Here is a 17,142-nt window from a genome sequence, read left to right as displayed (position 1 = left end):
CAGTACCTTGGGTGCAAATGGACCTCTCCACCACATCCCATAAATGCTTGATTGGGTTCATTGGGTCGGGCAAACATGGTGGCCACATCATTTGTCGGAACTCTTCAGAATGCTCCTCGAACCAATTCTAGACAACTTGGGACTGATGACACAGTGTATTATCTTTCTGGAACATCTCATAGTTGTGGGGGTATATGAAGTGCATGAAGGGATGCAAATGGTCATCAAACAATGCAAGGTAGTAGTTATCGGTCAATGATGTGTTCAGGCGGACCAGCGGACCCAACCGATGTTTCATGACCACAGTCCACTCTATTATGAACCATCACCAGCCTACATGATGCCACATGTTGCCAGTCCTTTAGGGTCCAACCAGCTATGCCACAAGCCCAGATGCCTCATGGCGGGTGAGTTTTCTGTTCACATATCCCATGAAAGCAAAAAATCTCTGCACTGGCCTACTGGATATGCACCAGGTACCTCCCGCATTGAATGTGGATGTGATTTCAGCCAGTATAACTTGTCTGTTACCACAGATAATTCTGGCCAGATGATGCTGGCCAAGATCATTAAGCACCTGTGGTCGGCCACTGTGCTGTCCACGGTGGGTGGTAATGGCTTTCAAGAGGTATCCCAGTACACATGTGGCAACATAGATTGAGGAATGTTGAATGTGTGCACAACTTTGGAAATGGACTGTCCCATCTGTCAGGCACCCACTATCATGCCCCATACGAACTCTGTTAATTCACGTCACCTTGCCATGAGCAACCTAGCTGGTGTTCAAACTAACTCACAAGATGTCAGACTACAACTGATGCAGGTCTAGGCATTTCCAAGATATTACAGTATGGTGGCACCACCTACCATTACCTTGCATACTGCTATCCCATGACTTTTGGCACTTCAAAGTATATAAATTTGTAAAGTGGTGTGGTATAATGAGTAAAATCCCACCAACATGATTGGACACACTAGATCACGTGACCATGCATTACTTCCCTACAACCACACACCTCCCAGTGTAACCGTACGCCTGATCTACTTCCCACTCATCAAAGCCTCAGCTATATTACTCCACAAGTAAACAATAACATCTCTCATAGAGAAACTGCTCACAGAAAAGCGGCACATCACTGACTCACTGACAGAATTACAAATTTATGACTGAAAAAGTTAAATAATGTAAAAATTACTGCATAACTCAAAGGACCTGACATCAATTCTTACCAAAGATGACTGGTACAATGATGATCTATTCAAAGAACTTGAGCAGGAGTTATCTGAGAGCCATTTCAGAATCCAGCACAGTAAACAGTAAGTAGATATGCCAGCATTGACCCTGAAAAAGTATTAAGCACTTGCTGCCAGTACAATTTACTGTTCAACACATGTTTCTTTCCAAAATGAACCACTCCTAGGGGTCTATTCATCATTGCTTCATTTCTACAAAATATGTGCAAAATTAAAATTTTCACCTGCAATTGTAGAAATTAAGTTATCGGGCCATTCATCAAGAAGGTAAAGCAGGAGATATGGAAGGAGTCCCGGATCACGAAAAGAGATCTTTTCGGATCCCTCCGTCCCTGTCCAGCTCCTTTCGCCGGATGTCGCGGCTCTTGTGTGCATGCGTGATCTGTAGGTTATGCGCACTTGTCTCACTGTTCCAAAAGGAGCAGTGGAAGCCACTTGCAGAGACAGCTGATTTTCAGATCAGCTGTCTCCACGCCGGAGCAATGATGAATTGCTCCAGCACTCGCAGCGTGTTAGTATGTTAATTATTGGGGTCAGGTCGGACCCCGATAATTAGCATAATAAATAGACCCCTAAAAGTGAATGAATGTTCAACTGTTTTATTCTCTTACACTGTTATCCTGGGAAATATTTGTTCATTAAAAATAATTCAAATTAAACAGCCTATTCTGAACTATTGTTATCTCATATTCTGTATCTGATTCACCCTACATCATCTCCACATAGATTTATTTTGTCACAACAGGGGCCATTTTATAAGAGAGATATACCACTCTTGGGTGTTTGGTCGCGTTCTGCTATACGGCACACGCCTTGGGTGGTTGAGCGCATACCAAGGAATGCATATATCAGATGGCGATCACACACCCAAGAGTGGCATATCTATTAAATATATGTATATATAGAATGGTACTCAAAAAATGTGTCAGAGAAAGCAAAACATTTATTGTGCATTAGCAAAGAATGTTGAACCTAATGCATGTTGTTTTTTTCTGTTTCACTCACTGCATAGTAATGTTTGTTGTCTGCTGCCCACTATCAGACTAGTGGCCAATTAGGTTGTCCAGTAATCTAATTACATAGAATCCAATGCCTGCACACACACAGATGGCTGTCATTAGCCAACTGCATTTTCTGGCAGCATACCTGATGAAAATAAGAATGGCCCACATTTGGAGCAATACCTAGGCAATGTGGTCAAACTGCCTGACATAATTGATTTAACTTGCATTACAAAACCTATGTAACGCCAACACTATTAGATGGTTGGTGGATATATTTTGTATATAGCACAGTAAAAAGACATCAGACTAGGGAGACAAGGTAACTGCATGCATTTCCGCAATGTAGGAACATTTATTGGGCACTAATACTAATAAATGATAATAATTTACATAGATCAATTCTCCCCAATGAGTCAGTACAAGAGATGTTTTTAAAACTCTCTATATACAATTCTATTGTCCCTTTTAATGAAGCACAGTGAGCACTAGTGAGTTGAATGGAAGGGTGCAATGTTTTAACATACAACTATAATGCCAACATTGTCTGTGTAAGTAATTGCTTTTAACGAAGATAAGAACTGGTTATGAATACATTTTCATCAGTTCGCAGACTGCCAAGGATTACTCCTGGGACTGTGTAATCCTTCTATAAAATATGTACTTATATTAAAGTACATATTGGTTTTGCAAAATAATATGTCGTTAAAATGTCCTACTATTTTATTTGAATAGATGAAAGAATCTCATTGTACAACTTGTTCTTTAAAAAATAAATACGGCGCCCTCAACCAAAGCTGGGTTTGCCCTGGCGATATAATGAGCATGCATGCTTGATTGCTTCATAGCTATGTTAATAATGGCAGCCTTTTATATTAGCTCAGGACCTTTTTTTAAAGGCTGTTGCTTCTACATAAGAGAAAGTTATTTCAGTTACTGTATCACAATAGTCTTGTTAGAGCATTCATTACACTAGGGATTTTTATTTCTAATGCTAAACCATGACAATTTGTGTTATTTCTTCCCTCACCCCATTTCAGCAAATTGTGCCATCTTCTTACCTGTGTGCCAAGTGGATCAGCAAGAGTGAATCTGTTCAAACCACAAGCCCTGTTCAAAACACAAACTGAATAGGGGCTCATTGCTATGTGTGTGCTGAAGAGAGTGGAAGGGGGTAGGATTTGGGAGCGCAACCAATCTGGTTTATTGTTGCAGCTGTCAGGCGGACCCCTTACAATAGGACCTAATGACCCAAGGCCTTTGTATTACCCAATTAGGCTGAGTTGTGGTTTTCGGAAGGCGGGTGGGGGGTGTTGAATCAAGGGCACTCAGATATTTCTCAAAAGACAAAACCTTCCTGTCTGAACCTGTAACCAACACAACAATGAGGAGCAGCAAGGGGCTTAGTTAGTTTAACCCATTTATGGATGCAAATAACTGTTAATGTAGTATTTCTAAGCTACCTTAAATAATTTTTTTATGTAGAAAATGTATGTATTTTTCGCTAATAATGCTTACTTTGATTAATATTATTAGCTAATTTCAATGTAATGGTAAATACTGGGAGGGGTGACATCTATGAGAGGGGCATAAACAAGAAGACTGGAAAAAGAAGTGGCAAGGGTCTCATAGGGATAACGGTGTCATTTTGCTAATGACATATTTTAAAAATGTCTGATCCTCAGTACAGTACATTGCTCACCCAAAATGTACTGTATAAAAGCAGGTACAGAGCAACAGTTTGCATGTGTGGTCTTATCAAACACAGACGCTTGTCTGAGCCTAGCTTCTGCCTTGTGTTGTTGATTCTATAGCTGCCACTAAACTGCAATAAAAAGTAAAAAGTAACACATTAAACCATTTTAACAAATGCAGCTGTCTCTGTGTACATTCTTTCAGTACTTCTAAATAACTACTGGTGCTTAATATAGCAGTTGTACCCTGTCTCCTCACATATGCCATAATATGTTTACTTTATCTGCATGAAGTCACATAAAGCAATGAATTTAAACACAATAACATTTACACAACCTGCAACTTTCCAGCGCTTATTGCACTGAAATTATGACAATCATCTGAAAAGATAGAGATCAAAGGGTTTATTTACTGAGAAGGGTTTTAAAACCTGGAGCTTCCGATCGTGTTTATGCCCCAAATTTAAAAGGACAATGATTTTACTAGCAAAACACTGTTAGTAAGATCATTTACCTTTTAAAATCCGGGAAAAGACACGATCGTGAGCCCCAGGTTTTAGAACCCAGTTATTATAAACCCCCATGTACCAGTTCTAGACTCAATCTGCAGGAATAGCTGAGCTCATGATCATCATATTCCTTTAATATTACATTTAATTTTTTATCATCCATGGATCAGGGAGTACATCATGATAGATGAAAAAGAAGATGTGAACAACACAAAGCATCATTGTTCAGAGCAAAATAAATAGTATATCATAATGTGAGTTAGCATAATTAATTAAGAATCCTTTTAAGCAGAGTCTTCTGGAAATGGTAGTGTTAAACTGTATACAAGCTATATATTAGCTTTTGTGCTTCAGTTCGTATAAACTGGAATTTTGCAGGGCAGTTGAGGACATAGAATGCTGTGAGCCCAATAGTTAGACATTAACAGCTCTACAGTCTGTTCCTACACAACAGACGATGGTGTTATGAACATACAGTAGTGCCCTACAGACTTGTACTTAGGGAGAAATCATAAAGACCAAGGCCTTCTTGACACAAAACAGAGGGCAGGACTAGTGACTTTTTTTTAGTTAAATCAGTTGCAGCCTCTAAAATTCACATATCAAGGCTGCTAATGTTATATTATATTATTTTTTTATTTGTTACTAGTAGCAGTAGGAATTGCCTACTTTGTCCCTAGAGCACTGTCGTGTGCAACGAAAAGAGAAACACTGAGGGCCTGATTCAGACCCGCTCGCGAGCGCTAAGCGCTCGCAAGCGGATCGATGGTGGCACCGTGCGCATGCGCACGACGGAGCCGGCTCAAAAAAAACAGAGGGCCGGCCCTGATTCAGAGCGAGCGCTCTGTCAGAGCGTCCGGCTCTGAATCAGGCCCTAGTGTATAGTATTTCATCTAAGGCAGCAAAAAAGGTACTATATAATATAACTACAATCCTGCTCCACTATAAAATGTCTGTTGCCTTTTCTTTTGAGCTCATGCATGTCATTAGTGTTGGAGTATATTGGGGGAGGAGGAGGCGGACGTCAACGTCACTGCGTACTTTTAATGCCTAGGCCGATTTTTAGTCCAGATCCAGCCCTGCAGACAGTATATAAGGAATACAGCATACACATGTGTATATGCCCGGTGTCACCCGGGTAGACCTAAGATATTTACTATCTCCATTTTCTACATCCCATTTTAACTTATGTTATATGCTTAGCTCCTTTTATGCCTCTGGGGTAAAGGAGTGTGGTAGTATCCAATTAAATAAATTTAGTTTTTTTAAACTTTTTTCTTAACATGAATGATTTAAATGTGGGTTATAAGTGTAAACCTTTTTTTTCTATTCTTAAGGATTTCTTTGTAAACCACATTGGTGGTTCTCTCCTCAGGTGCTAGGATCACTAGGCTGCTGGGTGAGCTCGCTCTGGAGCAAGACACATAAAACTGCCTATGTGAGAAGCATTCTTCTCTGAAGTGTATCCCTGCTGCCTTCAGCAACTGCCCATGGGACTTTTTTATGGTCATTGTAAAGCAGACCTTGAGGGGGAACGGCAGCCTCTTGAACTAGAATGGGTACTCTGATGGTATGAGTGGTATGCGTGGTATGAGCACCCACTGCCCCCGAGCACAGTGGTGCATATGTACTAAAGGCTTTTCTCTGTCTTTTACCTGCTAGCACTAATAGGCTAGAATATCAGCCTAGAATATGATTGGCCAATTTATCTGTCAGTGTGCACCCAGCTTTAGACTCTCCTCAGGGATTTGTGACGTTTCTGAGCACACGGTTGGTTGTGCCTTAGTGGTTCTCACATTTTTTTACACCTCTACTAGAGTAAGAAGGGCTTACATCGTCACAAGAAGCAGAAGAACATGCCTCACTGACAGATACAGAACCACCATTTATAAATATAGGCCACGGCCTTAGCCTTTCCTGGCCACATCGTGTGGAGAATGGCATATTGGCAATTTTATGTTTTTCTGTAGCCAACTTTCCCTTTGATGTTTTTTCATCACCACTGTAAAATATTGGTTCTTTGAATTTAGATACCCTGACTTAAACCTTCTATGCCCTTGGGCATCAGCTTTAGATGATTACTTTTATCATCATGACTGGTGGTAGCTGCTGCATCAAAAGAATTTGGTTGTTGCTCCTGCTCTTCTCTTCTAAACTGATCATTATCCATTTGTAAATTTGCAGCACAGCTCACACTGCGGGGATTCAAGGGCCTTTGTACGTGAACTAACTCACTGTGGTACAGCTCACAGAACAGAAAAGTACAAGTAATAATAGAACAAAATATATATATATTCTTTTTAAACTTTATTTTATACTTTTATACAGTGCTTGTGCGAAGTTAGCAAACGCAGTGGTCTATTGTCTGTGGAGTCACTACAGCACCAGTCTTTGACAGGACAGGGAGTGGTTGGACACAGCCACTGGATGAACGGGATCGGTATGAAATACCGCCAGACGCATCCCGAATCCCGACGCTGGAACACTGACAGTGAAGATCCCGACAAGTAAGTATTTTCTCTATTTACCTCCCAATCCTAACCATACCTTAGGGGTGCCTAACCCTAACCTCCCCCCAAGTGCCTAACCCTAACCCCCCCTGTAAGTGCCTAAACCTAACCCCCCTTCCCTGCAGCCTAAACCTAGGTCTCCCGGGGGGGTACCTAACCCTAACCTGCCCCCAGGGGTGCCTAGCGCTAACCCCCCCTTCCCCTAGCCTAACCCTCCCTCTAGGAGGCCCTAACCTAACCTTCCCCCCCAGAAGCTGTCTGCACCCGCCGCCTGGCTTACCTGCGATCAGTATGCTGGGCGTCGGGCTTCCAGTGTAGGTAAAATGACAGGCGTCGTGACCTCAACGCCTGTCATTAGACCCCTGCCGGGATTAGACAGTCGGGAAGCTGGCGGTCAGCATTTCGACCGTCGGCTTCCTGACTGCATCCCGGCTGGACAACACAACACAGCCACTGGTCGGAACAGTACAAAAATAAATATAATTTTTAAAAACTTTTTATAACAATTTTCTTAAACTTTGTGACACTGCAGTGTCACAACACTTATGTGAATGCAGTGCGGTACAGCCTGCAGCGTCACAATGCTTATATTGATACACTGGGGAATACAAAGATAAGCAAAAGAAGCAAAAAGTATTCCTGTTAACGGGGCACACCTCAAAAAAATTCATAAAATATATATCTTTAATTCATACATTAAAAATATAGGAGTCAAACAGCTAAAAATAATGTATACAAGTAGAAATCTGGAAAGGATTATTCCAGAGTAAACATATATAAAGAACAATACAATATAGAATAAAGACAAATTTAAACGCAGTGAATTAGTGATATGTGATCACAATTACCGCAAAGGTAACTATCGACAAAAATATATGCAAAAATCAACAAATAACAGTGAATACACATAATTTAAAATGTCCATAATAGTCTAATTAATTAAATCTCTGAGGCGTCCCTCAGTATGCTGGGATAATTAATTTAATAAGATAGGGTACCAGGTCTCCCCAATATAGAGCACATGAATAACAGGGAAAATAGTACCTATGTTCTTATGAACAGTGGAATCTGCTTTTCTCAATCTTGCAAAGCATAGGATTGGGAATTAGAGTTTTAGAGTAAGGACGCAGTGAAGTAAGTGAAGCAGCTGCTTCTGCTGCCGACGCTGGTATGTGGTGTCACACTGTTGCAAAGCAGTGCAGAGTGTAAGCGCTGAGCCGCAGCCAGTGAGAGAGCAGGAAGAGGAGAGAAAGTACCTGGTCTGTAGTACAGCTGATTTAGATACAGCACTTACTTGGTTGCCGTGCATCTACGTGGCCCCTCCCATTTGAAAATACTATTGGTAGAGAGGCCATCCTTCATCTGAGTTACAACCAATCAGCGAATAGCTGGTACTATTTACATCAGGCTAACTGGATGTATGCGAGCTTCCTCTGAAAAAGCTCCCGGCGAAACGTGCGTTGGCACCTTTTGACGGGGTACCTCTGTGCGCACAGACCCCTGCACCATTGACCACTGACCTAATATCCTGTTGGGAACAATATTGTCACTGTGTTTATATGGATGCACTGGGATACTGTCAGGAACGCCGTTACCGGGTCCCGATGCAGAGCCCAGTCAACTGCGCTACTTACCACTGGTCTCTGGTTCCTGGGTCGGGGCAGCTGCCAGTCATCTTTGCAGCAAGACTCCAGCCACAGGGTGCAGGTCTTCCCCTCCTCGCTGACTAGCGTCCCTTGTGCAGTGTGATGTCATCCTCCAGGGTTGCCGGCGGGGTCTTCAGTACATGGGCACAGCAATCTTGCTGTAGCTGTTTGTTCCAGGGTCCACCAGTCACTTCTGGTTCTCTGGTCAGCTGGGAGTCAGTCACCAATCAGCAACAGGCAGTGCATATATAACCCTTCTTGGATGCTTATTCAGTGCCTGTACAATGTCTTCTCAAGTCCTAGTATTTGGCTCCTGATTCCTTCATGTCTTGGACTTCCTACATATCCCCATATCCTGTTCTCTTGCCTAAAGATGCTACTCTGGGTACTAACCCGGGGCACCTATAGACGCACACCTGCGCATTCCGTCCATATCTCTGTGACGAATCTCAGTGTACTACACCTGGAGTTCGATGCATCTTTGTGTACTCAAAAACCCACACTCATCGCAAGCCAAAGTCATCACAGTCTAGCTGGATATACCTCTATACCTTTGACCTAGAATTCCCGTCTCGTCTTGCTGGGCGAACCCCGGTGATTCAGACTCAGGATTCCTGCATTCGTCTATTGAGGATAATTCAGCATCATCTGACTAGTGTCCTTCATGTAGTGGAGTTCCTACACTATTACCAGTCATTCTACTCCTAATACGCTGCTACCCTCTTGTCACAGATTCTCAAGACACGTGTTTATCATTTAATTTCATTCTTGACTATTAATTCTGTTTCTACCCATTGCTCCCAGCAGTCCTCTGTTTGCTCTATAAACCGCATATTCTTAAAATCAACTTGGATTCTAATCTAATTTTTCCTATGAGGAAAAGCTATCTGAAACCTCCTCAGTTCCTGCTACCATGGTCCCAGCCCACACAGTCTGATTCATCACAGGATGCCAACTTTCCTAGAGTCGTGATAGATACAGAAGCATACACTTGGGTACGGCCTGCAGTATCACACTGCTTACATGGATACACTGTGTGTGCGGCCTGCAGCGTCACAGTGCTTATATGGATACACTGTGGCACGGAAGCATACACTGGGATGTGGCCTGCAGTGTCATAGTGCTTATATGGATACACTGAGGTATGGAATCATACACTGGGGTATGGCCTGCAGCATCACAGTGCTTATATGGATACACTGGAGTATGGCCTGCAGCATCACAGTGCTTATATGGATACACTGGGATATGGAAGCATACACAGGGGTACGGCCTGCAGTCTCACATTGCTAATATGGATACACTGGGGTGTGCGGTCTGCAGCGTCACAGTGCTTATATGGAAACACTGTGGTACAGCCTGCAGCATCACAGTGCTTATATGGATACACTGGAGTACAGAAGCATACACTGGGATATGGTCTGCAGCATCACAGTGCTTATATGGATACACTGGGGTATGGAGGCATACACTGGGGCACAGCCTGCAGCATCACAGTGTTTATATGGATACATTGGGGTACAGAAGCATACACTGGGGTACGGTCAGCAGCGTCACAGTACTTATATGGAAACACTGGGGTAAATTTTTTTCAACATTTTCTTGGAAGCATCCTGAGAGGCAAAAGTGTCAAAGACGTAGAACCTAAGAAAAGTATGGACAGAAGACCACGTGGCTGCCTTGCACAATTGTTCAGCAGAGGCACCACGACGCAACGCCCACGATGGTCCCACAGACCGGGTGGAATATGCTTTCACCATTTTTGGAACAGGGTGATCAGCCTGCACGTAAACCTGAGAGATAGTCATACGTAACCATTGAGCCAGAATTTGTTTATTAGCTAGCCAGCCTCGTTTGTGAAAACCATACACAAAAAGAGCATCAGATTTTCTAAAAGAGTTTGTACGATCCACATAGAAATGGAGAGCACGAACCACATCCAGGGAGGCTTCACCTACAGAAGGGTCTGAAGATTGAAAAGCTGGAATCACAATCTCTTCATTGACATGAAAACGGGACACTACCTTAGGAAGTTAACCCGCCCGTATACGGAGGACAGCTCTATCCTGGTGATAAACCAAAAAGGGGGAGCGACAAGAGAGTGCTGCCAAATCAGAGACTCTGCGTGCAGAAGAGGTAATGAGGAGAAAAAGTGTCTTCGCTGTCAACCACTTCAAATCCACTGAGTCCAGAGGTTCAAATGGGAGAGCTTGTAACCCCTTGATAACTAAAAACAAATCCCACGGTGCCACCGATGGGACAAAGGGTGGCTGCACTCGGAGAACACCCTGAAAAAGCATTCTAACATCCAGCAGAGAAGCAGACTTTTGCTGGAACCAAACTGACAACGCAGAAACCTGTACTCTCCGAGTGGCCAGGCGGAGACCGAGGTCTAACCCAACCTGGAGAAAAGCAAGTACCTGGGAAACCGTAAAAATCTTAGGTCATAATTTCTGTGGAAACACCATTAACCAAAAGAATGCCAAACTCTGTAATAGATGCCGGCAGAGGAAGACTTTCGTGCCCTAAGCATTGTTTGAATCACAGAGAAGGAGAAACCTTTGGCTCTTAAGATGGAAGAATCAAGAGCCACGCCATCAAAGCAGGGGCAGAAAACTGGGAGACAACGGAGGCACCTGCCGCAGGGCGCCAGCACTGAAGGGGCACCTCCTCCATCACCCAAAATATATTCATCCCACTTATGGCTGTAAATATGGGGGATAGGGGGGCACTAAATGATAACTTACCTCCGGGCATCTGGGATAAACTTACACCACTGCATCAAAGACAGATGAAGCAGGTCCGGATGCAGGAAGGGACCCTGCGCTAACAGATCCGGCCATAGAGGAAGAGGAAACGGAGTGTCTATGGATAGATTGTGTATGTCGGTGAACCAAAGGAGCCTGGGCCAAGCATTACTACTGTGTCGCCTTCCTGCTTGAATTTCCTGAGGACCCTTGGGAGGAGAAAAATTGGAGGAAAGAGATACGCCAGCTTGAACCCCACCTCACTGCCAGCACATCCATGAAGGCGGCTGAGGGGTCTCTGGTCCTGGACCCGTACCTTGGAACCTTGTGGTTTTGATGTGAGTCCATGAGGTCCATGTCTGGTAGGTCCATTTGTTTATCAGAAGTTGAAAAAACCCCGGATGGAGAGCCCACTCTCCAGCATGTATGTCTTGATGACTTAGGATGTCCGCTTCCCATTTGAGGACTCCCGAGATGAATGTTGCCGAGATAGCCAGAAGATGATGTTCTGCCCAGATCTAAATAGAACTCAGACTGCGCTACTCATGCTCTTATTGTGAGACGGTAGAATCCACACATACATAGAAATCAGTCATGGCTCCAAGAAAAGAAAAATATATGTATAAAAATGTCTTTATTCTATAAATGATTTATACATTGGATTTAATAAAGACAATTTATCTCACAATTAAAAAATGATAAATGTATATATACCTCATTAGATTGAAAACAGTATTGCCCTAATAGACCTTCATATTTATATTGAGATATTACTCATAAAATAGACACATTAAAATAATATGGACAGTTAAAGTCAATTTGGACCATTAGCACCCAGTGCTGGGTATCACTCCAGTTTAGAGTTCTGAATTAGTATCCAAACAAATACAGTCATGAACAGATTAACTGGCCAGATCTTTATGCTGTTAAGAATAAATTATACCTGTCTTATGTATCAGCGCTGTGGCGGCTTAATAGGATCCAAGATGGAATGAGCAGCTATCAGAGCTGGACTGTTTATAGCTGCGTGATGCTGTAGGCACTAAGGCGTCTTGTCGATGTTGGCTTCCCAGGTAAGGTAAGTGGCTGCCGGAGCTAGGCTGGCGTTACATCAGCAAACACCTTGGTCACCCTTTGTTGTCCGTTAGCCTGCTGTGAACACTGGGCACCAGCCTGTAATCATCCACCTCCATGTAGTGCCGCTATACAAATTAGTGGTCAGCTTGAATTTAGAAATATTGTATCCAATACAAGCCAGGAGCCCAGCATCTATTGCAGCTTCTCCAAAATAAGAGGCCGCCTCCTGTATATGGGAGATATATGTCAGCTGTTCTCTGGTAGCATTCGGTAGAGTATCTTCGAATGCCCCCGTTCATTCTTCAACAGCCTTGGACACCCAAGCCGTGGTCATAGCTGGTCAAGTAACAGCTCCAGACAATAAAAACATTGATTTAAGACATAAGTTTGGTATAGGTAACATAGCATTATGACTAAATGTGTCACATGAGCATCCACAGTAGGAGGGGCTTCCCACTTAGGGCCTGATTCAGCAAGGAATGCAAAGGAGAGAACACAGTATGGGGCTGGGCGTCTGCAACGTGTGCTGCGGTCTCCATGTGCATGCATTGATTAGCATATTCTCGCAGCAGATGGGTGCATGCATCTACATCCGTGCGTTCCTTGCTGAATCAGGCCCTGAGTACATTCAGTAGGTGGGAAAGTAAACAAAGATGTTAATCTTGTTGTAACATGGAACCGTTTATCCGGGTTACTCCATGCTTCTTCCATGAGTTCACTGAGCTGCTCAGACTAAGGAAACTCAGATTTTACCACCTTCTGGTGTATAAACACTGGAGCCTTAGTTCTATGAGCTGGCTCATCATCCTGTATATTTAGGATTGATTTGACCGCCCTCACCAAAGAAGGGACATCCACTGTAAAAGGATAGACCTGAGATAGACCCTGGAGAAGAACCCGGCGCATCATCTGATTCCTCCTATGATGCGTCTGTATTTACATTCTGAGCAGACTGATAAAATTATATTGTCCACTTAGGTGCTTTAGTGACTACCCATTTGTTCACCTGCAACATTTGTTGATATGCAGCAGATGACTGAGCTGTACTCTGACTTGAGTGGGCATAAACATCTATCCAGGATGTATAGGGGGGAACAAACATAGCAGGCTGGAACTGCTGTGGGTATCCCATTAAGAGAGGCAGCATGGGAGTAGCCAAATGGTCCACTAGCTGTGTCATAACCTGAGACAAGGAGGACACCCAAGATATCTCCTGTACAGGGGCTGGTAAACTGGACTGGTGAGATGGTTATTTATAACAAACAGCACACAAATTATCCTGTATAAAGTCCTGAGGAGTCAAGCTCACCAAACAAATTTTACATGAAATCAGCTCCGGGGCCTCAGTTTCCTATTTACCCTTATTCTTTGACATAATAAATAAGTGCAAATGTGACTGCCTTCACAAATAAATAAATGTGAAGTACAATTTGAAAAACACAAAAAAAACTATTCCCCACACACCTGTAGCAAAGGGTTGAGGAGAAATAGTAGTGATAGTTATACCTGACAGTACAGAAATATAGGCAGTAACAAAACAGCAGAGCTAGCAAAAGTCACATACAATGCATATACAATATACTTGCAATGGGCCCTGAATCAACTACTCAAAGCACAAGGCTTGGTAGGATTTTGAGCACTGTATAACCTGGCCTCTGGGAAGAGGTATACAGGGAGACTAGAACCAAACCTCCAGAGACCAGCAGCTTCAGCACAACAACAATAGTGGTTGCTGTGCATCTCATATACAGAGGAGGGTAGGAGGAGCAACCCAGATGTGGGAAAACCTCAGCTGTATTGGCATCTGGGTTGGGGGGAGGGGCTGCTGGGGAGAGCCTATCTCCCCTATACTGTATCAACCCTCAGGTGTGCTGGCCTTATAACATGGCTGCCGCCATCCCCAACACCAGACTGACTTGTCCCGGTGGTCTAGTGGGGGAGCAGATGCAGCGGCTGCCCCACTACAGCAACCTCCGACAGGTCTCTAACTGCTGAAGGTATGGACTGCCACGTGGTTCCCCATGATTCCAGCTGCAGTCCAGGATCCCAGCATTGCCACTAGCCAAGCTCTGCTGGTGCCTGCCGAAATCACCAATCCAGTTACTGGTGTTGTCGCACCGGCAGGGGTAGATGGAGCAGCAGCACAGGCATCCTTTAGGATGCCTAGCACTGCTTGCTCTAAAGTAAAAATAAATCATAAAATAAAAAGCTTGGGACTGCATGAGCAGTCCCCCTGTTGTAACAGTGCATCTGAATCTTGCCGCACCATACTCAAAACTTAATGCCTGTGGCCAGGGGCGGTGTATATGTGGAGGAGGACCTGAGGCATCCTGGGAGCTGAAAGCTTAACTGTTTGGTGCCTATATCACTCTAACCACATTTTCCCCATTGTATCCCTGTGGATCCCTATTGACCCTGAAGAAGAAACACATGATAAAAGTTCTCGGTCTGCACTGGTCTGCATGATTATCAAGTCCCACTCTATGGACAGGTTGAGAAGCCGAGTCCAGGCCCAGTTCGGAAGGAGGCCACAACGAGACTATTGCATCAAGGGCCTGATTCAGACTTGGAAATAGAGTGAGATATTTCTCTCAACTGTGAATTTGAACAAACCATATTGTAATGCAAGGGGTGTAAATACATACATTTTTTTACATGTAGGGTAAATACTGGCTGCTTTTGCATGTAGCCCACAAATACTACACTGCTTTATTATTACTCTACAATTTATATGTCAGTTTGAAAACACTTCTCCCAAATTTAAATCTCTCTGCACATTTTAAATCTGCCCCACCTGCAGTGCAGCATGGTTTCATCAAGATGATTAGTTGAGAGCGATATCTCTCTCTATTCCAAAGTCTGAATCAGGCCCCAAGTCTTTAGGTTTCACTGATTCAGCCAGACCTATAAGGCAGAGGTTGTTTCACCTATTTGAAAGATATCTATTGTTCTGCTTCAGTAAGGCATTGGGAGGGTATCTGGTCAATATCCAGACAAAGGGGAGGCCAGCACTTAGAATACCGGGACCAGCATCCCGACCGCTGGTATCCTAACCCTATTGGGATGCAAGCTTTGGAATTTTGACCACTGGGATCCCGAGCGCCAGTTTCCCGTACCCAACCCATTGGGAGTGTTGTAACAGCTTACCAAAGGCCAAATCCACCGAAGGTTTCAGCTCTGCTATGCTGCACAATTTTTGGTCCAGAAGCAGAGAAATGATGTCAGAGATCTCCTGAGCATGTTACCAGTATCAGTTGTGTCTCCTATGGGTGAAGATGCAGGAGACAGAGGGGTCAAGAGGAGGATGTTTGTCTTTGACTTTAGCAGCAGTGTCTCCTGTTGGAGCCCTTTGCAGAGTTGCAAAGTTGCAGGGGAGTTGCAGCTGTGTAATGGCTTCTAAAATAAAACTAATAGAGCATTTGTTATGGTATAATATAGGGCAGAGGGTATCTAAAGAAAGATGTGATGAGGGATGCAGCTGGAGGGTTCTACGCAAGTATAAGATACAGGTGCCTCCTATCCAGGTTGGCAGAGTAATGAGCAATAAGCTGTAACACTGAAAGTGGAATCGAGTCTGATGATGTTTTTTTTTTAACTCGTTTAGCATCACCGAAACTCGGGTTTTGATGCTTCTGAAACTCACAAATTTACTAAGAAGTGAGATTAGCTGAGAGTGAGTTGGCCGATGGTGAAGCAGATCGAGATTTCTCCCCCGAGTAGAAAGTTTAGAATGAGATTACTCACCCGAGATTGCAGTGTCTTCTCTCTGCCTAACTCTCCCGAACAAGCAGCCTGCACATATCAGTGAGATATGTGAAGTCTGCTTGTGTGGTCTACCTTCTTTCTAAATGACATAGGGTTCCCCCACAAAAGCATAACCAGTCCTGGACTGCTCAGCCAGTCCTGATTCCTAAAAATACGGGAAAATAATGAATAGTGTCTGTGACCGGATGGTCTCTTGCCAATTTCCGATCACAGATTGGGGTTTTGATCCCCCCTGGAACTTGGGGTATCAGGGATTCCCACTTACCATCAGTGACCACCTGTCACTGACTCTGCCCACTGCGCCATGGGCATAACGATGCTGCCACCACCAAACTCCTTCTGCTGCGTATGCATTGACTAACTGCGTCCACACCCCCTGATTCATGTCGGTTGATTCCTCCTGATCCCTCGCAATGGACCAGGCTCTGCACGGTAGCGGACAGAGGGCTTGAACTTGGAGACCCAGAACAGCCGGAGAACGGAATAGCGTTTGGCGCAATTCAGTTGGTCGCAGGATTGAGATGCAATTGTAGTCAAGGCAAGGTGTTTATTGCTCAAAGTCATCCTTCAGGTTGAAGGGGTATCAGCATACAAGAATCTTCTTAACAGCTCTCCTCCACAAAAGATATACAGCGTTGTACAACTTTACCAGGTACAAAGCCTTCTTTTCTGCCACTCCAATACACATTACCACAGGGGGGTAAGTCCGCCCTGGGTTCCCAATCATGCTATCTCACAAAACATAAATAAACACATCTTACATTTCACAGAAATTAACTAAATTTTCTCGTTACCACCCCAGAACAGTTGGCTTTCCTAAAACACACAAACTTTGCATAGACTGTCTCTCAAATGGTAAATATAACATTTCACAGGAACTGATAAATTGCAGTCATTCTTTCAAATACAAGGAACAATGCATAAAACCAGTTTGGCTTT

At 43.7% G+C, this 17,142-nt stretch overlaps 1 protein-coding gene across 1 annotated transcript in view; it reads right to left on the bottom strand.

Moving 5' to 3' along the window:
- The window catches only part of OPTC (opticin), a 97,479-nt gene extending 94,111 nt beyond the window's left edge, over positions 1-3,368 (bottom strand). The window contains exon 1 of the mRNA XM_088458173.1: positions 3,317-3,368. The gene's annotated coding sequence lies outside the window, so the exon portion shown is untranslated. The remainder of the gene's footprint in view (positions 1-3,316) is intronic.
- Positions 3,369-17,142: the final 13,774 nt, after the last annotated feature.

Source organism: Taudactylus pleione, unplaced genomic scaffold (assembly GCF_031769625.1).
Source record: "Taudactylus pleione unplaced genomic scaffold, aTauple2 ptg000814l, whole genome shotgun sequence".
NCBI lineage: Eukaryota > Metazoa > Chordata > Amphibia > Anura > Myobatrachidae > Taudactylus > Taudactylus pleione.
The sequence above is the reverse complement of the archived record's forward strand: the minus strand, read 5'-3'. Positions and strand labels throughout refer to the sequence as shown.